At 39.0% G+C, this 23494-nt stretch overlaps 1 protein-coding gene and 1 pseudogene across 1 annotated transcript in view; one reads left to right on the top strand and one right to left on the bottom strand.

Moving 5' to 3' along the window:
- The window catches only part of LOC101617395 (zinc finger protein 548), a 473530-nt gene that overhangs the window by 394105 nt on the left and 55931 nt on the right, over nt 1-23494 (top strand).
- On the bottom strand, nt 15497-15592 carry LOC123454907 (annotated as a pseudogene).

Raw genomic sequence — 23494 nt, 5'->3', positions numbered from 1 at the left:
TGGACTGCGTGTGGGCCTTCTGTCAGTGAGACACTATCACGTATGTTGAAAATGTCCCCTTCTAGGATCTGCATTTTACTGTCCTGACACAGAGGTCACTTACTTCCGTGGCTCTGTCTTATGAATGTTATATAGTCACCGATATTCTGACATTTGTCAGTATAGAAAAAATAATATACGTTGAGGATTAGTGAAGTAGAAAGAGAGAGAGAGAAAAAAAAAAACTTTCTAAGAGATAATGTGAAGTCCTCTGACCTCACCTCCCTCCAGAGCTGTGATTTTCCAATTACCTGATGCAACAGTGTGAGTGCCTAATTGGGGAAGTAAAAATAACTTTCAACAACTTTGTGTTTTGTACTAATTACCAGAAACAACTGCAAGTGAGTGATAAGTTTCTCCCTAGGAGCCACAGGACACGATGCTGAGGGAAACGGCTGTGAGTGCATGGACACAGACAGCTTTCCCTGAAAGAACTGGAAAAGAGTGTCATCTGGGAAACTGGTCTCTTCACAGGAAGTATGCAGTCTAATTGGACTATGTGGTCCTATGATAAAATCTCTATACAAAATTTAATCATTGATGCACAAGGTCCCAGAGACACACCTTCACTGGACCTCAGAAAGCAATCAGGAAATGAGCGCTGGTGTAGTAAAACAGCAGCTTACTGTAGCATCATTTTCATGATTACGAGGGACTTGAAGGTGACAGAACATGCTTGGGTGACCATGTGCGAGGTACTGGAAGTTTCCATTGAATTGAGTAACTACAAATGTGATAAAAATTTAGAAAATACCTAAAGGTGTTGAAGGTAAAAGTCCAATATTAATAGACAGTCACATGAAAGGTGGAATGATAAGAGATGGAATGTAAATTAGTATTCTACTAAATTTAACCATACAAGAAAAAGTCAAGGAAGTATGTTTCTTCCAAGCTCTAACTTGTAGTATAATGAAGTTCCCAACAATGAAGGAATCAAGAGTCATGAGGAGGCATTATGTACAGAGAGGAAAAACTTGCCGATTTTTAAAGATGAGAGAAAACACAGATCTATAACTGTTCAACAAATCTCAAACATCATAAGTAACCTAACTCTATTTACAGACACATTACACCAAAGTATCAGAAAATATGCAGAGGGTATATGTCACCTTTCATTTGAGATGGGTGCAGATTACACAGGAACTCAACCTGTGTCTATTGTTGTATGATGAAAGTGGTTATAACTGATTTCTCCTCCTCCTTCCTTTTGTTCCCACTTGTAATTTCCCAGTGACATCTGCAAAGTTGTACCTCACATTTCCTTAGCCTCCATGTTATTATATTATTCAATCCACAGCAGTTCTCTGAGAAATTGAAGACATTAGAATACAAAGAGAGAGGGGGATGGGTAACAGAAAGAGAGAGAGAGAGAGAAAGGCAATAAGTGGTCTTCCTCAAATGTAACTTCTAAAAATTTTCCAGGAATATTAATGGTCTTTGAATGTGAAATATGAGTCTACTCTCGAAGTGTCCTTTCCCCTTCCTTCTTTTCCTAAAGTTCATGGTGTCCAAAAGACATACTCAGCTGAGAGTTTAGAGAATATATGAAAAGAGAGGGCAGGAGGTTTAGAAAATAATAAGTGGAAGGGGCATCATTAAGGGGGAGTTTATTTGGCATACAAGCAATATGGCCTGAATTTTATCCCTAGTGCCAATGTTAAAGCCTCTTTGGGTGGATTCCACATGCAATCCTAGCACTGGGGATGTGGAGATAAGGAATGCCTAGGATTGATGGATAATTGTTCTATCTAAATTATTGACTTAAGAGTAACTGTGACTTCAAAGTTAAAAGAAAACAACTTGGAGATAAACTTTACTTTGGGGGTAGAACAGTGAGATAAATGCAAAGAGAACAAAAACTTTACACCTGCTTTCTAGCTGCCATAGTGCTTGAAAGTGCTCTGTAAGATTCTGGGAGAGACCAAGGTCATCAATAGTCCTAATCAGCAGTCTACCCTGGAACCACACAAATGGCCAGCCCGGCAAGCTGCGCTACTGGTGCCATAGTGGCCGGTCAGGGTAACCTATTACTCTCCAATTGTACCTGTGTTTAGAGTCCATGGTTTAGAGTCCACATCTGAGATCGAAAACCAAGTCAAAAGCACATGGCACGGAAGCTCAGAGACCCTTGCTTGGGGAGGGGAAATGACATAGTTCATTGGCTAAATAGAAATGCTGTGCCCATCAAATTGCCCTCTGTATATTCACATTTCTTTCCATATATTAGTGTTGCTGTTACTTTAGGTCAGAACATCCTCTTTTTGTAGGTGAAATTCACAACTGTCTACACCTACCACTCATCAGTGTGCTAAGAGAATATTTCCAGTTGAGTCTTCTCTCTGGATGAGATATCTGTCTCAATCTATAAGTGATTGGGGAACATTGGGAAGGAGGTAGTGGAAAGACTATTAATGTTGCTCTCACTGTTATCCAGAGAAACTTCCTTTTGAGGGCCAAGGGGCCCAGCTTATATTCCCCAGGACCCACATAAGTCAGATGTTCAAGGCGAATCATGTGTCTGGACTTCCTTTGCAGAGACTGGAGGCTCTCCTTCTCTCTCTCACAAATAAATAAACAAAAATTAAAAAGTTTAGTAAAAGAAACTTCCTTTTTGATGTGGCTGTGGATACTAAGGAGACAAAACCTAGTCAAATTGGTGAGGAAAAGAGTTTGTGGAGAGTTCAGCACTAAATAACACATCTCTGTAATGTCTTCTAAGCAGCATAGAGTGGAGGGAACGTAAGAGTGAAAGGTGAGGAGAAGGGCATCGGCTCACTGTCTATCCAAGAGACAGGAAGTGACCAGGGCATCCATGTTCTCATAGCTGCTGTGTACTGTTGCTACCTGCACAATGCTGAGAATATAAACAACCTGACATAGGTGAAGAAGGTGGGCTGAAAGAAAGACATCAAAAAACACATAGGACATGATTGAAATAGGATGATCCTCAGTGAAATGGGCATGGGGGACAATAGGAAGTAATGGGAGCAGATTGTGATCAAATTGCAGTATGCTCATATATTAAATTTATCATGAATAGCAGAAGCCTTTGTAAGAGAAAATGCACTCTTATGGAAAAATAATTATATAGGTAGATTACACTTTTTTTTTTTTTTTTTTTTTTTTTAGAAAGGGCCTTGAATTCACACTTTAAGGCTTAGGATGGCCTCAAAGAAATCTTCATATTTCTCTTGTCACAGGCTCCAAATGGCTGTTATTGCAGGCATTAGCCACCACATTCGGCTCAGTAAATGTTGATATACCTTCTAATTAGAAGGTGAATAAAAATAGAATTCTAGTGTTTTTTCAGAAATAATTATACACGACACATTTACATATTCAATAGTATATTTGTACAGTAAGTGCTCATGAAAATTATTACAACCAGTAGAGTTCCCAGCATTTGCATTTTCCCTTTTCATACATATTCATAAATAAATTTACATACTTTTCCACAAAAATTATATGATGGGCTGAAGAGATGGCTTAGTGGTTAAGCGCTTGCCTGTGAAGCCTAAGGACCACTGTTCGAGGCTTGATTCCCCAGTACCCACGTTAGCCAGATGCACAAGGGGGCGCATGCGTCTGGAGTTCATTTGCAGTGGCTGGAGGCCTGGCGTGCCCATTCTCTCCCTCTCCCTCTCTCTCTCTCTCTCTCTCTCTCTCTCTCTCTCTCTCTCTCTCTCTCTGCCTCTCTCTCTCTCTGCCTCTCTCTCTCTCTGCCTCTCTCTCTGTCGCTCTCAAATAAATAAATAAAAATTTAAAAAAATTATATGATATATAGCTTGCTTCTCATATGTTATATGTTCTTGCATCATATTCTATTTCCATAATTCACATTAAAATAGCATAAACTGTTTTTTACTCATCCCAAAGTGTTTGTATCTTCAAATGCCCTCTGAAGACACAGTATTGAAAGTGGTAACAAAAATAAACCTTACAAGAATAATAGTTACCTAATTTCTGGCATATAGATGCCCTGAGTAGAAGAATCTCACAAATATAGTCAATGAAACCAGCATGCAGAAGACAAATTTGTCAACTTTTTTCTTCTCACTCAGAAGCCCAATCATCTGTAGCTAGGATCCACATGTGAGGGAGAACATGTGGTGCTTGACTTTCTGGGCCTGTGTTACCTCACTTAGTATAATCCTTTCCAGAACCATCCATTTTTCTGCAAATTTCATAACTTCATTTTTCTTTACCACTGAGTAGAACTCCATTGTATAAATGTTCCACATCTTCATTATCCACTCATCAGTTGAGGGACATCTAGGCTGGTTCCATTTCCCAGCTACTATAAATTGAGCAGCAATAAACATGGCTGAGCATGTACTTCTAAGGAAATAAGATGAGTCCTTAGGATATATGCCTAGGAGTCCTATAGCTGGGCCATATGGTAGATCAATTATTAACTGTTTTAGGAACCTCTACAGTGATTTCTACAATGGCTGGACCAGATTACATTCCCACCAGCAGTGTAGAAGGGTTCCTCTTTTTCCACATCCCCACCAGCATTTATAATCATTTGTTTTCATGATGGTAGCCAATCTGACAGCAGTGAGATGGAATCTCAATGTAGTTTTAATATGCTTTTCCCAGATGACTAGTGATGTAGAACATATTTTAGATGCTTATATGCCATTCGTATTTCTTCATTTGAGAATGCTCTATTTAGCTCCATAGCCCATTTTTTGATTGGCTTGTTTGATTCCTTATTATTTAACTTTTTGAGTTCTTTGTATATCTTAGATATTAATCCTTTAACAGATATATAGCTGGCAAAGAGGTTTTCCCATTCCGTAGGTTACCTCTTTGCTTTTTTTCACTGTGTCCTTTGCAGTGAAAAATCTTTGTAATTTCATGAGGTCCCAGTGATTAATCTGTGGTTTTATTGCCTGAGCAACTGGGGTAGTATTCAGAAAGTATGCCAAGATCAATATGTTGAAGTGTTTCCTCTACTTTTTCTTCTAGCAGTTTCAGAGTTTCAGGTCTGATGTTAAGGTCTTTAATCCATTTGGACTTAATTCTTTTTTTAAAAAAAATTATTTATTTATTTATTTGGGAGCGACAGACACAGAGAGAAAGACAGATAGAGGGAGAGAGAGAGAATGGGCGCGCCAGGGCTTCCAGCCTCTGCAAACGATCTCCAGACATGTGCACCCCCTTGTGCATCTGGCTAACGTGGGACCTGGGGAAGTGAGCCTTGAACCGGGGTCCTTAGGCTTCACAGGCAAGTGCTTAACTGCTAAGCCATATCTCCAGCCCTGGACTTAATTCTTGTGCATGATGAGAGAGAAGAGTCTATTTTCATCCTTCTACAGATATCCAGTTTTCCCAACACCATTTGCCGAAGAGGCTGTCTTTTCTCCAATAAGTATTTTTGGCACTTTTATTGAATATCAGGTGGCTATAGCTACCTGGATTTACATCTGGGACCTCTATTTTTTTTTCCATTGATCTACATGTCTTTTTTTGTGCCAGTACCATGCTGTTTTTGTTCCTATGGCTCTGCAGTATAGGTTAAAATCAGGCATGGTGATACCACCAGCATTATTTTTGTTGCTCAGTAATATTTTTGATATTTGAGGTTTTTTGTGATCCCAAATGAATTTTTGGATTGTTTTTTTCTATTTCCATGAAGAATGCCTTTGGAATTTTGATAGGGATTGCATTAAATGTGTAGATTGCTTTTGGTTGATTGCCATTTTCACAATATTGATTCTTTTAACCCAGGAACAAGGGATGTTTCTCCACTTTATAGTGTCTTCTGCAATTTCTTCTTGAGTCTTGTAAAGTTCTCATTGTAGATTCTTTACTTACTAGGTTAGGTTTATTACAAGGTACTTCATTTATTTATTTATTTTTTTGATGCAGTTCTGAGTGGGAGTGATTCTCTGATTTCATCCTCTGTGTGTTTGTTGTTAGCATATATGAAGGCTACTGATTTCTGTGTATTTATTTGTATCCTGCTACATGGCTGTAGGTTTTTATCAGCTCTAACAGTTTGCTAGTAGAGTTTTTAGGGTCCTTTATATAGAATCATGTCATCTGCAAATAATGATAAATTGATCTCTTCCTCTCCAATTTGTATCCCTTTTATGCGTGTCTCTTGCCTTATTGCTATGGCTAAGATTTCCAGAACTATATTAAATAAAAGTGGGGACAGTGGAAACCCTTGTCTTGTTCCTGATTTTAGTGGAAAAGCTTCCAGTTTTTCCCCATTTAGTATTATGTTGGCTGTAGGCTTGTCATAAATAGCTTTTATTATATTGAGATATGTTCCTTCTATTCCAAGTCTCTGTAGGACTTTTATCATAAAGGGATGTTGGATTTTGTCAAACGCTTTCTTTGCATCTAATGAGATGATGATGTGATTTTTGTCTTTCAACTCATTTATGTAATGTATTATATTTATAGATTTGCATATATTGAACCATCCCTGCATCTCTGGGATAAAGCCTATTTGGTCAGGGTGAATGATCTTTTTGAAATATTCTTGTATTCTGTTTGCCAATATTTTGTTGAGAATTTTTGGGTCTATGTTCATGAGGGAGATTGGTCTGTAATTTTCTTTTTTTGTTCAATCATTGCCTGGTTTTGGTATCAGGATGATGCTGGCTTCATAGAAGTGTTTGGTAGAATTCCTTCTTTTTCTATTTCCTGGAAAAGCTTAAGAAACAATGGTGTTAGCTCTTCCTTGAAGATCAGGGAAAATTCAGTAGTGAATCCATCTGGGCCTGGGCTTTTTTTAGTTGGGAGAATTGATAACTGTTCAGATTTCCATGCTTGTTATAGGTCTATTTAAGTGATTAATCTCATCTTGATTTAATTTAGGTAGGTTATATAAACCAAGGAAATCATCCATTTCTTCAAGATTTTCATACTTTGTGGAGTATATGCTTGTATAGTATGTCCCTATGATTTTTTGAATTTCTCTGGAATCTGTTGTGATATTACATTTTTCATCTCTGATTTTATTAATTTGTGTCTCTTCTCTCTTTCTTTAGGTCAGATTTGCTAAGGCTTTATCAATCTTGTTTATCCTTTCGATTTCTGCCCAAATCTTTTTTATTTCTTCCTGTCTACTGATTTTGGTTTATCTTGTTCTTCTTTTTCCAAGGCTTTAAGGTGAAACATTAGGTTGTTTACTTGTGACCTTTCTAATTTCTTAACATAGGCACTTAAGGCTATAAATTTACCTCTTAGAACTGCCTTCAATGTGTCCCAGAGATTTTGGTATGTTGCGTTCTCATTATCGTTTGACTCTATAAATTTTTTGATTTCCTTCTTGATTTCTTTATTGACCCATTCATCATTTAGCAGTAGTTTATAGTTTCCATGATTTTGTGTAAGCTCTATAGCCTTTCTTGCTACTGATTTGTAGTTTAATTCCATTGTGGTCAGATAAAATGCAACGAATTATTTCAATTTTCCTGAGTTTGTTAAGATTTGCTTTGTGTCCTAATATATGGTCTATTTTAGAGAATGTTCCATGTGCTGCTGAAAAGAATGTATATTCTGTAGCATTTGGATAAAATGTCCTGTATATACCTGTTAGGTCCATTCCTTCTATATCCTCATTAATTCCAGATGCCTCTCTGTTTATTTTTTCTCAGGATGACCTGTCAATTGATGAGAGTGGGGTGTTAAAGTCACCCACCACCACTGTTTTTGGTGATATCTGTGACCTTAGTTGTAATAGTGTTTGTTTGATGAATTTGAGAGCCCCCATGTTAGGTGCATATTTGTTTAGGATTGTAATGTCCTCCTGTTGGACTGTGCCCCTAATCAATATAAAGTGACCTTCCTTATCTTTCTTGACTAACGTTGGACTGAAATCTACCTTGTCACATATTAGGGTAGCAACCCCTGCTTTTTTTCTAGGCCCATTTGCTTGAAACACCGTTATCCAACCTTTCACCAATAAGATAATGTCTATCCTTTGTAGAAAGGTGAGTTTCTTGGAGACAACAAATTGTAGAATCCTGCTTTTTAACCCAGTCTGCAAACCTATGTCTTTTGGTTGGGGCATTGAGGCCATTGATATTAAGAGATATTACTGAAAGGTGTATATTTATGTTTGCCATTTTTTTGTGTGGTTCTGGTTCTACCTTTGCTCTCTTGTGTTGACTAGTATTTGAGTATTGCTTGTTTTTTACAGGTTCCTTATATATGCACTTTTCCTTTTCTTCAGCATGGAGGATTCTATCAAGTATTTTCTGTACAGCTGGTTTTGTCTTCAAGTACTCCTTTAACCTGCTTTTGTCATGGAATGCCCTTATTTCTCCGTCTATTTGAATGGATAGCTTTGCAGGATAATGTAACCTTGGTTGACAGTTGTTATCTTTCAGAACTTGGAATATATCACTCCAAGCCCTTCTGGCTTTTAAAGTTTGTGTTGAATTATCTGCTGTGATCCTGATGGGCTTGCCTTTGTAGGTAACTTGATTTTTCTCTCTAAACGCTTTCAATATATGTTCTTTGGTTTGTGTGTTTAGTAGTTTAATTATAACATGGCAAGGAGTGGTTCTTTCCAGACTTTGTCTGTTTGTTGTTCTAAAAGCTTCTTGTATCTTCATTGGAACCTCTTTCCCAATTTGGGGGAAGTTTTCTTCCATGATTTTGTTCAAGACGCCTACTATGCCTTTGGAGTGGAATTCTTCTCCTTCTACTATGCCCTAATTCTTATGTTTGATCTTTTCTTTGTGTCCTGAATATCTTGAAATTTCCACTCATTCTTTTCTATACATTTGTCTTTCTCTTTGTTGGACTGTATTAGATCTGCCACCTGGTCTTCTAGCTTAGATATTCTGTCCTCTCCTTCATCCATTCTAGCTGTGAGATTTTCTACACAGTTTTTTATTTCATTAACTGTGTTCTTTATTGCTAGTAATTCTGACTGGTTTTTCTTTATTATTTACATTTCTTTATTTATGACTTGTATTGCCTTCTTTATTTCATTAAACTGGTGTCTTGTGTCTTCTTTGATTTCCTCTTTGATTCCTTTGATTTGTTCTTTGACTTCTTTGAACATATTTACAATCATTCTTTTGAAATCTTTCTCAGGCATTTCCTCTAACTTGTTCTCACTGGAGGTCATTTCTGATGCATTAATGCTGTTAGGTGGATTTATATTGTCTTGCTTTTTAGTGTTTCTTGTGTTATAATGTATATATTTTTTCATCTTGGATTAAGTTAAGATTTTCTAGCTAGCTAAGTATTCTTAGCTGTATCAATTGATTTGATGTTATATATCTTCCGGATAGGAGCTTAAGGTGTTAGGTGTGGCTCGTAAGGCTCTCAGAGTATCTACAAAGGTGTTCCTAGGGTTTGAGTTTCTCTGCTATGGGAGTATTCAAGTAGGCTGAGTGGAATAAAATACAGGTAGATTCTAAAATTTAACTAAACACTGTACACATTCAATCAAATCAGCACCAAATATTTATGCAAGAGAAGTTATTATAACAACCAGATCCTCTATCAACACAGAGGTTAAGATTTCTGGTCTGTTCAGGGATCCAAGTCAGCTTGTGACCAAGTGAGACCCTTCCCTGGTGCAATCCCAGTTACTTTTGACGATTTTGGTCTCAGTCAAGTTGCTGGCTGGGTCGTTGGGCTGCTGTTCTGTTTTATGGAGCTGGGCAGTGGCTTTTCCTGTGGGGCATACTGAGCCTGGCAACTGTGACCCTGCAGATGGGCACCCCCAGTGCTGGAACCACTACTACTGCTGCTGTAGCTGCCACTGCTGGAGCCACCGCTGCTGCTGCTGCTGCTCCCTCTGAAGCTGTTGCTGCTGGATCAGTCGCTGCTGCTGCTGAAGCTGCCACTACTGGATCTGCTGCTCCTGGGGCTGCTGTTGCCAGTGCCAGAGCTGCTGATGTGGCTGCAGGACTCTGCTCCTGCTTGGGTCCCTCTCTTGGCTGAAGTTGGTGTGCCTGGTGACTGGGCCAGGACCACTGCTCTGTTCAATGGAGCTGGGCATATGCAGTGGGGGAGGAGAGGGAGCTGCAGCTGCTCTGATTCTCTCACTGTTCCATGTGTTCTTCTACCTTGTGATCTGCTCCTCCATTGTTCACTGCCACTCTCCCTTCACGTTTCTTGAGTTGTGGAGAGCGCTGGTGTGAGTGGACGCTCCCCTCACCTGGCTTTTCCTGCATTTCAATCCGTGCCTAGCAGCTTTCTCGTGCACTGTTGCTGCCGCCGTCAGCAGACCTGATGGGGCTGCTTTTGCCAGCCTGTGCGGGCTCTGGATGCTCTGGATCTCTCCTACTTCTCAGCTGCTGTTTCAATTTCCTATACACCTCACTTTTTAGTAAAAGTGTGTATTTTGCTGAGTTTTTTTTTTTTTTTTTGTCTTTTTTCCCCCAGCCTGCTTTGGCATGGTACCTACACTGCCATCTTACCTGGAAATCAAGATATTTTTGATAGAAAAAAAAATCCCATAGAAATATATCTTAGCACAACTGTTAAAATCCATACAGCGCTTTGCAGCCGTGGCCTCTTTCCTAGCACTCCTGGGCCTGTGGAGCCCACCTCCTGAGCTGTGGTAATCGATAGGATTCCCACCTGGTTGGGAAACTTGGTAGGGGAAAGTACAGTGAAGTATTTGAGGTCACTAACAGTGCCAACAATGAGAGAGTGGTTGTGGAAATTCTCAAGCCAGTGAAGAAAAATAAGGTAAAATGAGAGCGGTTAAGATTCTGGAGAACCTTCGTGGTAGAACACATGTCATTAAGCTGATTGACCCTGTAAAGGACTGCCAGATCCTGACAGACTTTGATAGGCGGTTTTATATGCATAAACTACTTAAGGCTCTGGATTACTGCCACAGCAAGGGAATTGTGCACAGGGATGTGAACCCACACAATGTCATGACAGATCACCAACAAAACAAGCTGCAGCTCATTGGTGGAGGCCTGGCAGAGTTCTGACACCTGCTCAGGAGTACGATGTCTGTGTGGCCTCGAGGTTCTTAAAGGGTCCAGAGCTCCTTGTGGACTATCAGATATGTATGATCACAGCTTGGATATGTGGAGTTTGGTTTGGACTGACAGATTGAAAAGGAAGATCCCAAAGCCAGGAAATGCATTCAGCTAAGGTTCTTATACCAGACCTGCATACCTGCATCACATATTCTATGTATCCATATACACATTTATGCCACCTAAAAAATCAGAACCTATACTAACATGTCAGGCAGCAAAGCTCAAGTGTTTGGGATTATCCCAGGCAGCCTGGACTCTCGGTTGTCAGAGAAATAGGTGCAGCTGAGTGTCTTCCTGCCCCTTTCTTCCTGACTCCCCCTGAATCTCTCACATCTTTCCCTTCCCTTCTCCTCTTTTTAAGTTGCCCAGTGGACCAGGCGCTGGAGTCACCTGGAGGGTCTGGGAAGAGCAGTAACTCCTCTTTTGTCTTGGGTCCTCCAGTGCCAGGAAAAGCATCTGTGGGAGGAGAATATGTCCATGTGCCTCCAGCCCTCTCTCTATGGATCCCACTTTTTGAGGACCAGCACAGCCAGCCTGTTATCCTTGGGTCTGTAGCCACAGCTGTGGCCCAGCAGGAGCCCTTCCTTGTGAAGCATCTGACTCACTTTTCAGGCACCTGTAGTTGACCTTGCTCCATGCCTTTGGCGTGGAACATACCTGGGTTTGAAGTGCTTAATCCCTTCTTGATCTGGACTTGACATCTAGGCTGTCCTTTCCCAAGCTAAGATGAGTCTAGTCCAGACTTCTTTTACCTGTCTCTAAATTTACTTTGGGTCCAGTGGACCTGGACCCAGCTCTCTTCAGATTTTAGTGTCTACCTGAGTTTGGAGAATGTAAATATGTGTGTGTGTGGGGGGGTGTAGGGGTGGGAGTCAGTTTTTATTTAGACTAAACTGATAAGTTTAAATACCCAGTATACTTTTCAGTAAGTATATTATTTCTAAACTCATCTCAATAATTTTCATTTGTTTGCTTCATTACCTGATAGCAGGTTAAAAGTACCCATGACAAGGACTTAATAATGTCCTGGTGAAAAGCAAAAAAAGTGGGGAACAGGGTAGTGTTTCACTGTCATCTTGGATACTGCCTGTGTTCAAAACTGTAGACCTGGTGGGGTGAGAGCAGAGACTCTTGGGCTGTACCCAGGTCAGTGTTTCACTGCTGATGGCCACACAGAGTGTGACTGATTGAAAGGTTGCCTTGCTAGGAAAGCCGTGGTGAGAGTAGAACTAATGAAGTGATTGCATGTTCACTCTCTACAGGTTCCTATCAGCTGAGCCTGCTCCTGTCCTGCCCCTGTGGTTGGTGACTAGCTGAGAGAAGCCATTGCCTGCATAGTGAGAGCCGGTGTTGCTGGGGCTTGTTGTGGATGAGCAGATGAGCCTGGACACATTCAGATCTGATGGCAGATGCTCAGTCAGACTTCCTCATAGAACTTCTCTTACCATGCACATGTCCACCAAGCTTAGGGCATATGCCTCTTTGCAAAGGGGACTTTGGTGTCAAGACTGCTTAGAGGAAACCAAGAACTCAGCATCCTGGAGGCCAGAGAGTACCAGGGGGGAGGGTGGGTGAAAGACAAGAACCAATAAGAACAATGTTATGAAGGTAGATCTTCAGGGAATACACTTCTTGAGACATGAAACTCGTGTTTCAGGGTGTGCCCTGGGGAGGTCTAAGGACGCTTGAAAGGTGGTCGTAAGGCCCAGCATTGGTACCAAGGGCCTGTAGGTCTGTGCCTACTCAGGGAAATGGCTTAGGTTCTCCAGGTACTGGGTTGCCTCAGTGGAAAGCAGAGCTACTTTGGAATGGTAAGAAGAGTTTTTATATATGCATTGAGATAAATTTAAAAAAGCCTAGTTAACAGTTCCTTTAAAACCAGTACAGATTAAATGATTGATTTAGAGGGCTGTGTGGGAAACCTGCACAGAGACCACAGTGAGAACAGTCTCCCTCCTGCACCTATATGAGTGGATAGGAGCTGGAAGAGGTAGTTGTTCAATGCTAGTCCTTTAGGAAAGCCAAGGCAGGTTTCACAAGCACTCAAGAACCTGGGTGTCAGGGAGCTTAATAACTTAAAACTGAAGGGTGAAATGCCTTTAAACAGTAACCCCAAAGTTGGGGAGGTAAGGACGGGAGGTGGCAAGGAGGCTAGAAATGACATAAATTTTGCACTGTGGGAATATGTATTGAAGCAAATGTCCCAAGATAAAACTGTAGAGGCTGGAGAATTGTGATGGGATTATACAGATGCATACTTTTGTGTGAAGATGCAACAATGTGCTACAACCATGATACTCAACCCTGAACTGTATGTATTGGGGATTTTTTAAAAACTTTGATTGAATCAATAAATTAACAGTTTTTCACTTGCAAAAAACATAAATATAAAAACATCAACATAGCACCATTATTTAAATTTCTGTAGTATGGAATAGTTTTCTTAAAATATATATATATATAATTTATTGACAACTTCTATACTTACAAACAACAAATGGTGGTATTCCTCCCCCCCACTTTTCCCTTTATAACTCTGCTCTCCATCATACCCCCTCCCTTTCTCCATTAGCTTCTCTTTTAATTTGATGTTGTCATCTTTTTCTCCTATCATGAGGGTCATGTGTAGCTGTTGCTAGGAACTTAGAGATCTTGAATATTGAGGCCAAATTCTGTCTGGACAGTTGTATGTAAGTTCTTTGACTCTTACATTCTTTCTGCCACCTCTTCCACAATGGACCCCGAGGAGCCTTGGAGGGTGTGAAATGTTTCAGTGCTGGATGCTCCACTATCCATTTTCAGCACTATGTTGCCATTTGGGTCATCCCAGTGGTCATCGCCATCTGAAAAGAGAAGCATCTTAAATACTTTTTTTCTCAATTTTTATTAACATTTTCTATGATTATAAAAAATATCCCATGGTAATACCCACCCTCCCCCACCACTATCCCCTTTGAAATTCCATTCTCGATCATATCTCCTCCCCGTCTCAATCATTCTACGTACATATGTACAATAGCAACCTATTAAGTGCCCTCCTCCCTTCCTTTCTCTTCCCTTTATATCACCTTTTGAACTTAATGGCCTCTGCTACTGAGTTTTTTTCTTTATCATGCTGAAGCCCAATCATTTGTAGCTAGGATCCACATGTGAGGGAGAACATGTGGTGCTTGACTTTCTGGGCCTGTGTTACCTCACTTAGTATAATCCTTTCCAGATCCATCTATTTTTCTGCAAATTCCATAACTTCAGTTTTCTTTACTGCTGAGTAGAACTCCATTGTATAAATGTTCCACATCTTCATTATCCACTCATCAGTTGAGGGACATCTAGGCTGGTTCCATTTCCCAGCTATTATAAACTGAGCAGCAATAAACATGATTGAGCACGTACTTCTAAGGAAATGAGATGAGTCCTTAGGATATATGCCTAGGAGTCCTATAGTTGGGTCATATGGTAGATCAATCTTTAGCTGTTTTAAGAACCTCCACACTGATTTCTACAATGGCTGGGCCAGATTGCATTCCCACCAGCAGTGTAGAAAGGTTCCTCTTTTTCCACATCCCGGCCAACACTTATAATCATTTGTTTTCATGATGGTAGCCAATCTGACAGGAATGAGATGGAACCTCAATGTAGTTTTAATCTGCATTTCCCTGATGGCTAGTGACGTAGAACATTTTTTTAGATGCTTATATGCCATTCGTATTTCTTCCTTTGAGAACTCTCTATTTAGCTCCATAGCCCATTTTTTGATTGGCTTGTTTGATTCCTTATTATTTAACTTTTTGAGTTCTTTGTATATCTTAGATATTAATCCTTTAACAGACATATAGCTGGCGAAGAGGTTTTCCCATTCCGTAGGTTACCTCTTTGCTTTTTTCACTGTGTCCTTTGCAGTGCAAAATTTTTGTAATTTCATGAGGTCCTAGTGATTAATCTGTGGTTTTATTGCCTGAGCAATTGGGGTTGTATTCAGAAAGCCTTTGCCAAGACCAATATGTTGAAGGGTTTCCCCTACTTTTTCCTCTAGCAGTTTCAGAGTTTCAGGTCTGATGTTCAGGTATTTATTCCATTTGGACTTAATTCTTATGCATAGAGAAAGAGAAGAATCTATTTTCATCCTTCTACAGATACATACCCAGTTTTCCTAGCACCATTTGATGAAGAGGCTGTCTTTTCTCCAATGAGTATTCTTGGTATTTTTATCGAATATCAGGTGGTTATAGCTACCTGGATTTACATCTGGGTCCTCTGTTCTGTTCCATTGATCTACATGTCTGCTTTAGTGCCAGTACCATGCTGTTTTTGTTACTATGGTTCTGTAGTATAGGTTAAAATTGGGTATGGTGATACCATCAGCTTTATTTTTTTTGTTCAGTATTGTTTTACATATTGGAAGATTTTTTGTGATTCCAAATTAATTGTTGGATTTTTTTTTTCTATTTCTATGAAGAATGCCTTTTGGAAAAAATATGGAATTTGCATATCATCCTTTCGCAGGGGCCATGATAATCTTTTCTGTAACATTCCAATTTTAGTATATGTGCTGCTGAAGCAAACACAAGCAAAGGTTCTTTAACCAGAAGTGGGAGTAGGATTGATATATGTATATGAACATTAAATGTAGTGCTTTCAGGGAAATTTGCTGAGAGTAACATATGTATCCAGACAAGAGCAGACTTTATACCCCTAAGTCTCCCATGCCATAGGTTTTGATTAGATTTTTAGTACCAGGTATGCATTCCCTCCCAGAGTGGGCCTTCAGTCCAATCAGAGAGCAGTTGGTATCGCCCAGAGCAGACATGCCACTATTGCACTCATTCAGTCATTTGCCCTGTCTGGCCAAACTTGAGGCTTCCAATGTCCACTGCTTTTGCCACTGGTAAGTTGTGTCTCCCATATGGCTGTATACACTGCAGCTTTTTCCAGCTTTCAGTTGGCTGGGCTACAGGGAGAAGGTTTTCTGCTCAGCACCAGCTTTATTTCTCAGGGACTATGCAGCTCAGGCATGGGAAGTCTTCAGCAATAGGGTCTTACCATCTCTTTCTCTTTCTCACACCTTGGCAATAGCCATAATATTTTGGAGGCAACAGGGACCTGCCTGGCCAGCAACTCACTGGAAGGTAACTCATCCCTGGCACTGAAAATTTTCTAGGAAAAATCTATGGCTTTGGACATGCCATTATTCTAGAAAGTAGATTTTCTTATGTCTTATTCAGGATATCTTTAACATTGATTGAACCTCCCACCCCACCCTCCTTTTATAAAATCTTTTCCTCTTGCCTCACTTATGCCATTTCCCTCCCTGTAATCATTTTTTTCTACTTACATATATACAATAACATCTCCTTAAGACTTTCCCTTTCCTCCCTGCCTTATAGCCTTTTTCTAGCTTATGGGCCTCTGCTACTAATTTTTGGCCCCAGATCACATACAAGCCTTTACATTTGTAGCTAGGATCCATGCAGGAAAGAGAACCCGTGTTGTTTAGCATTCTGGGCCCGGGTTACCTCACTTACTATAATCCTTTCCATATCCATCCATTTCCCTGCAAATTTTATAATTTCATTTTATTAAAGCTGAATAGAAATCCATTGTGTAGATGTACACCTCTTTACTATTCATTCTTCTGTGGATGGACATCTAGGCTGGTTCCATTCCCTAGCTATTTTGAATAGAGCACCAATAAACATGGTTGTGCAAGTACCTCTAGGGTAGTGAAAAGAATCAATAGGATATATGCCTAGGAGTGTTTATAGCTGGATCATATGGCAAATCTATTTTTAGCTATCTCAAGAACCTCCACACTGATGTCCACAATGGGTGTACCAGATTACATTCCCACCAGCAGTGTAGAATGTTTCCCCTTTTCCACATCCTCACCAACATTTATTGTCATTTGTTTTCTTGATGGGAGCTGTTCTGATGAGAGAGAGATGGAATCTCAAGGTAGATTTAATTTGCATTTCCCTGATAGCTAAGGATGTAGAACACTTCTTTAGATGTTTATATGTCATCTGTATATCTTCCAATGAGAACTCTCTATTTAGTTCCATAGCCCATTTTTTGATTGGGTTGTTTGATTTCTTATTGTTCTGTTTTTGAGTTCTTTGTGTATTCTGGGTATTACTCCTCTGTCAGATGTATAGCTGGCAAAGATTTTCTCCCATTCTGTAGGTTGTCTCTTTGCTCTATACACAGTGTCCTTTACTGTACAAAAGCTTTGTAAGTTCATGAGATCCCAGTAGTTGATTAGTGGTTTTATTTGCTGAGCAATTGGAGTTATATTCATAAAGTCATTATCTCTGCCAATATGTTGAACAGTTTCCTCTACCTTTTCCTCTATCAATTTCAGACTTTCAGGTCTGATATTAAGGTCCCTGACCCACTTGGACTTGATCCTTTTTCATGAAGAAAGACATGGATCTATTTTCATCTTTTTTACATATAGATATCCAGTTTTCCCAGTACCAATTTTTGAAGAGGCTGTCTTTTCTCCAATGAATATTTTTAGCATTTTTGTCAAAAAACAGATGGCCATGGATGCTTGGGTTAACATCTGCCTCCTCTATTCTGTTCCATTGATCTACATGTCTGTCTTTGTGCTAATACCATGCTGTTTTTGTTACTATGGCTTTGTAATATAGCTTAAAATTGGGTATGGGGACACCATCAGTCTTATTTTTGTTGCTCAAAAACGACTTGGCTATTTGAGCTTTTTTTGTACTTCCAATTGAACTTTAGAATTTTTTCTTCTATTCCTGTGAAGAATGCCATTGGAATTTTAATGGATATTGCATTAAATGTGAAGATTGCTTTTGGAAAGATTGACATTTTCATAATATTGATTCTTTCAATCCAAGAACATGTGATGTCTTTATTTCCTTGTATCTTCTGCAATTTCTCACTTTTAAAGTCTTTTAAAGAGTCTTTTAAAGTTCTCATTGTAGAGATCCTTCACTTCCTTAGTTAAGTTTATTCCAAGGTACTTTATTTTTTTGAGGCAATTGTGAATGGGATAGATTCCCTGATTTCATCCTCTGCATGTTTGTTTTTAGTATATAGGAAAGCTACTGATTTCTGTGTATCTATTTGAATCCTGCTAGGTTGCTAAAAGTGTTTATCAGCTCTAAGAGCTTGCTAGTAGAGTCTTTATGGGCTTTAATGTATAGAATCATTTCCTGTGAAAATAGTGATTATTTGGTCTCTTCCTTTCCAATTTCTTTCCATTTATGAGTGCTTCTTGCCTTATTGCTATAGCTAAGACTTCCACTACTATATTAAATAAAAGTGGGGACAGTGGAAACTCTTGTTTTGTTCCTGAATTTAGTGGAAAAGCTTCACATTTTTCTCCACTTAGTATTATGTTGGCTGTGGGTTTGTCATAAATAGGTTTTATTTTGTTGAGATATGTTCCTTCTATTCCCAGTTTCTGTAATACTCTTACAATGAAAGGATGTTGGATTTTGTCTAATACCTTGTCTGCATGTATTGAGATGATCATGTGATTTTTGTCATTCAGACCATTTTTATGATGTATTACATTTACTAATTTGTGTGTGTTGAACCATCCTTGCCTCCCTGGCATAAAGCCAATTAGGTCAGGGCAAATAATCCTTGAAATATATTGTATTCTGTTTGCCAATATTCTGTTCAGAATTTTTGCATCTATGTTCGTGAGGTTGATTGGTCTGTAATTTTCTATCTTTGTCCTGTCTTTGTTCTTTGTCTAGTTTTTGTGTGAGGATGGTGCTGGCTTCATGCAAGGAGTTCAGTAGAATTTCTTCCTTTTCTATTCTATGGAAAAGTTTGAGAAGCAGTGCTGTTAGTTCTTCCAGTAAGGTCTGGTAAAATTGACCACTGAATCCATCTGAGCCTGGGATTTTTTTAGTTGGTAGGCTTTTTATTACTGCTTGCATCTCTATACTTGTTATAGGTCTATTTATATGGTTTCTCTCATCTTGATTTAATTTTGGTAGGTTATATGAATCAAGGAAATCATCCATTTCTTTCAGGTTTTCAAACCTAAGGGCATAAATATTCTTAAATTATGTCCTATACTTGTCTGAATTTATTTGGTGTCTGTTGTAATGGTGCCTATATCATCTCTAATTTTATTAATTTTTGCCTCTCTCTCTTTCTTCTGGTCAATTTTGCTAAGGCTTTATTAATCTTGTTTATCCTTTCAAATAACCAACTCTGTGTCATTGATTCTTTAGGTTTTTTTTTTTTTTTTTTTTGGTTTCTATTTCATTATTTTCTACCCTAATCTCTATTATTTCTTCCCATCTACTGATTTTTGGTTTGCCCTGTTTTTCTTTATCTAAAGTGAATCATTCAATTACTTGTTTGTGAACTCTCTACTTTCTTAAAATAGGCACTTAGAGCTATGAATTTCCCTCTTCGGACTAACTTCATTGTGTCCCAAAGGCTTTGGTATGTTGTATTATCATTATCATTTGATTCTATGAATTTGTTGATTTCTTATTTGATTTCTTCAATGACCCATTGATCATTGAATAGTGCACTGTTTAATCTCCATGAATTTCTTTTTTTTAAAAAATTTTTTTGTCATTATTTATTTATTTATTTGAGAGCGACAGACACAGAGAGAAAGACAGATAGAGGGAGAGAGAGAGAATGGGCGCGCCAGGGCTTCCAGCCTCTGCAAACGAACTCCAGACGGGTGCGCCCCCTTGTGCATCTGGCTAACATGGGACCTGGGGAACCGAGCCTCGAACTGGTGTCCTTAGGCTTCACATGCAAGCACTTAACCGCTAAGCCATCTCTCCAGCCTGAATTTCTTTTTTTTAATTTTTAGTATACATTTATGTTTTTATTGACAACATCTATACTTACAGACAACAAACCATGGTACCCCTCCCCCCCCACTTCCCCCTTCATAACTCTATCTCCAACATGTCCCCTCCTCTCTCCAGTAGTCTCTCTTCTAATTTGATGTCGTCATCTTTTTCTCCTATTATGAAGTCTTGTGTGGGTATTTCTAGGCACGTCAAGGTCTTAGATATCGAGGCCAAATTCTGTCTGGACAGATGTATGTAAGGAGTGGTACCCTTCCTTTGGCTCTTACATTCTTTCCAGCATTTATTCAATAATGGACAGTGAGCCTTGGAGAGTTTGTGATGTTTCAGGGCTGGACACTCCTCCATTCCTTCTTCTCAGCACTCTGTTGCCTTTCGGATCATCCCAGTTGTCATTGTCATCTGAAAGGATTAGCTTCTCTAACTGGAAGCGAGAGCAGCATTAATATATGAGCATTAACATAAAGTGTAATGCTTTCAGGACAATTTGGTGAGAGTAATATATGCATGTATCCAGACAAGAACAGGCTTTATACCCCTAAGGCTCATGATCTCCCCTGCCATGGGCTTTTGATTAGGTTTTCAGTACCAGGCATGTATTCCCTCCCATAGAGTGGGCCAACAGTCCAATTAGAGAGCAGTTTATTTCTCCCAGACTAGACATGCCACTATTGCACTAGTTCAGCCATTTGGCCTGTCTGGCCAATCAGTCTCCATTAATTTCTGTATGCTTTGTAAATTTCCTTGTTGCTGATTTGCAGTTTAATCCCATTGAGGTCAGATAGAGTACAAGGGATTATTTCAATTTTCCTGTATTTGTGGAGATTTGCTTTGTGTCTTAATATATGGTCTATTTTAGAAAATGTTCCATGTGCTTTTGAGAAAAATGTATATTCTGCAGCATTTGGATGGAATGTTCTGTAGACATCTGTTAGGTTCATTTGTTCCATGACATCATTTAATTCAGTTTCCTTTCTGTTTATTTTATTTTATTTTATTTTATTTTTTGCTGGGATGACCTGTCAACTGATGTGAGTGGAGTATTGAAGTTTCCCACTCCAATTGTGTTTGATGTTGTCTGTGACCTTAAGTATAATAGTGTTTGTTTGATGAAACTGGAAGCCCCCATGTTAGATACATATATGTTTAGGATTGTAATGTCCTCCTGTTGGAGTGTTCCTTTAATCAATATAAAATAACCTGCTTTATCTTTCCTCACTAATGTTGGTTTGAAGTCTATCCTATCAGATATTAGTATACCCACCCTTGCTTGTTTTCTAGGCCTATTTGCTTGAAATACTATTTTCCAGCCTTTGCCCTAAGACAGTATCTATCTTTGGTTGAGAGATGAGTTTCCTGGAGGCAACAAATGGCAGGATCCTGCCTCTTAATCCAGTCTGCAAGCCTATGTCTTTTGGTTGATGCATCGAGGCCATTGATATTAAGAGTTATTATTGAAAGATATGTATTTATTCTTACCATTCTTCTTATTTTGTAGTGTGTCCTGTTTTCCTTTTACTCATTTGTTTTAACTGTTATTTGAGTGTGGTTTATTTTTTCCCATTTCCTCCTGTATGTGTTTTGCTTTCTCTTCAGAATGAAGAATTTGAATTCCTTCAATATTTTCTACTAGAATTGGTTTAGAATTCATAAATTCCTTTAGCCTGTTTTAGTTGTGGAATGTCCTTATTTCTACATCATGGTAATACCCTCAAATAAATAAATAAATAAAAATAAACAAAAAAAGAAAAAATAAACAAACTTGATAAACTCCTGGCCAATATGATAAAATAAAAATAAGAGATGCTTCAAATTAACAAAATTAGAAAAGAAAAAAAAAGAGATCACAACAGATATAACTGAAATTGGGAGAATCATCAGGACTTATTTCAAAAACCTATAATCCACAAAACTGGATAATACAGAGGAAGTGGATGAATTCCTGGACCATTACCACATATAAAAGCTAAACTCTGAGCAGATTAATCTCCTTAACAAACTATCATACCCATCTAAATTGAACAGGTAATCAAAAACCTCCCCCAGAAGAAAAGCCCAGGATATGAGTCTTTGATAAACTTAGATGCAAAGATACTGAACAAAATCCTTGCAAACTGAATTCAAGTCCAGCCTCTTCAGAATCCCCTTCTGGGATCCTGATGCTCTGCTGCCCTGTGGAAGTCTCCAGTGACCTCCCCACCCAGAGTTCACTCCTGACTGAGACATCACTGACTTTAACCAAACTTGTTCAGGGTACATAAAAACTCAGAGTCATTGAGTACATTAGAAGACAGAGAATCCAGAAAATGAATTAAACATTAAATTTGGTTTACGTAACTGGAGCATACATGCCACCATATCAATTACTGACAACCCTACTGAGGTGGGTCCTCAGGAGAATGGGGACAGGGGAGAGGATATATAAGAGTAAGAGCAGATGGGATAATGATGAAGTTGGAATATGTTCATATACAAAAGAGGAAGATGAAGAAAGAGATACAGAGACAGAGTGAGAGAGGAAATGGGCACAGCAGTGCCTCCACCCACCGCAAATGAACTTCAGAGCACACATTACCTTGTGCATCTGGCTTATGGGGGTACTGGGGAGTTGAGCCTTGGTCCTTAGGCTTCTCAGGCAAGTATCTTGACTGCTAAGCCATCTCTCTAGCCCTAAAGCCTCATATTTATTTGACTAAGAAAAATGTTCCAAAGGTAGGTATAAAACTTATATCTTCAAAATTTCCAACAAGTACATGAAAATGTCATTTCTCCCCCTGCCTCTCTCTCTCTCTCTCTCTCTCTCTCTCACACACACACACACACACACAAGCCTGGAAATTTTTGTGTTAAGATTTAGGAGGATTGTTGAGAAAAGAGTTAACCCCACACACATGAAGTGCCTATCATTTGGAAGACTTCTAAATTTGTTTGCTGATTGCCATGTGGGCATTTGGATTTTGAGACTGGTATTACTCTTCCTTTATATTTTTTCTTGAGAGAGAGTCCAGTTAATCCCACACTGGACTCAACTTGTGATGTAGCTGATGGTGATGTTGAGCAGCTGTACCCTCATATCACATTTTCAAGTGCTGAGATTACAGATTTTTCTCCCCATGCACAGACTTCCCATTGCTTTTTGGTAAGAACAAGTACACTGGGCCCAAAATGTTTATGTCTTCATGATATAGTTTATCCTAAATACCCAAATTATATTTAGGCATCTGGAAGTATTATATATGCTAGTAATATTTTTAAAAATATATTTTAGCCAGGTATGATGGTGCCTGCCTTTAATCCCAGCACTCAGGAGGCAGAGTTTGAGGCCACCCTGAGACTACACAGTGAATTCTATGTCAGACTGAGCAAGAGTGAGACTCTACCTTGAAAAACCAAAAAAATAAATAAATAAAATAAAATAAAATAAAATAAATAAAAATTAAAAAATAAAAATTGGGGGCTGGAGAAATGGCTTAGTGGTTAAGGCATTTGCCTGCCAAGTCAAAGGATCCTGGTTCAATTCTCCAGGAGTCATATAAGCCAGATGCACAAGGGGGTGCCAGCATCTGGAGTTCATTTGAAGTGGCTTGAGGCCCTGGAATGCCTTCTCTCTCTCTCTACTTCTTTCTCTCTTGCAAATAAATA

The sequence above is a fragment of the Jaculus jaculus genome, chromosome 14 (assembly GCF_020740685.1).
Source record: "Jaculus jaculus isolate mJacJac1 chromosome 14, mJacJac1.mat.Y.cur, whole genome shotgun sequence".
Lineage (NCBI taxonomy): Eukaryota > Metazoa > Chordata > Mammalia > Rodentia > Dipodidae > Jaculus > Jaculus jaculus.
This window is presented reverse-complemented; position numbering and strand designations above follow the sequence as displayed.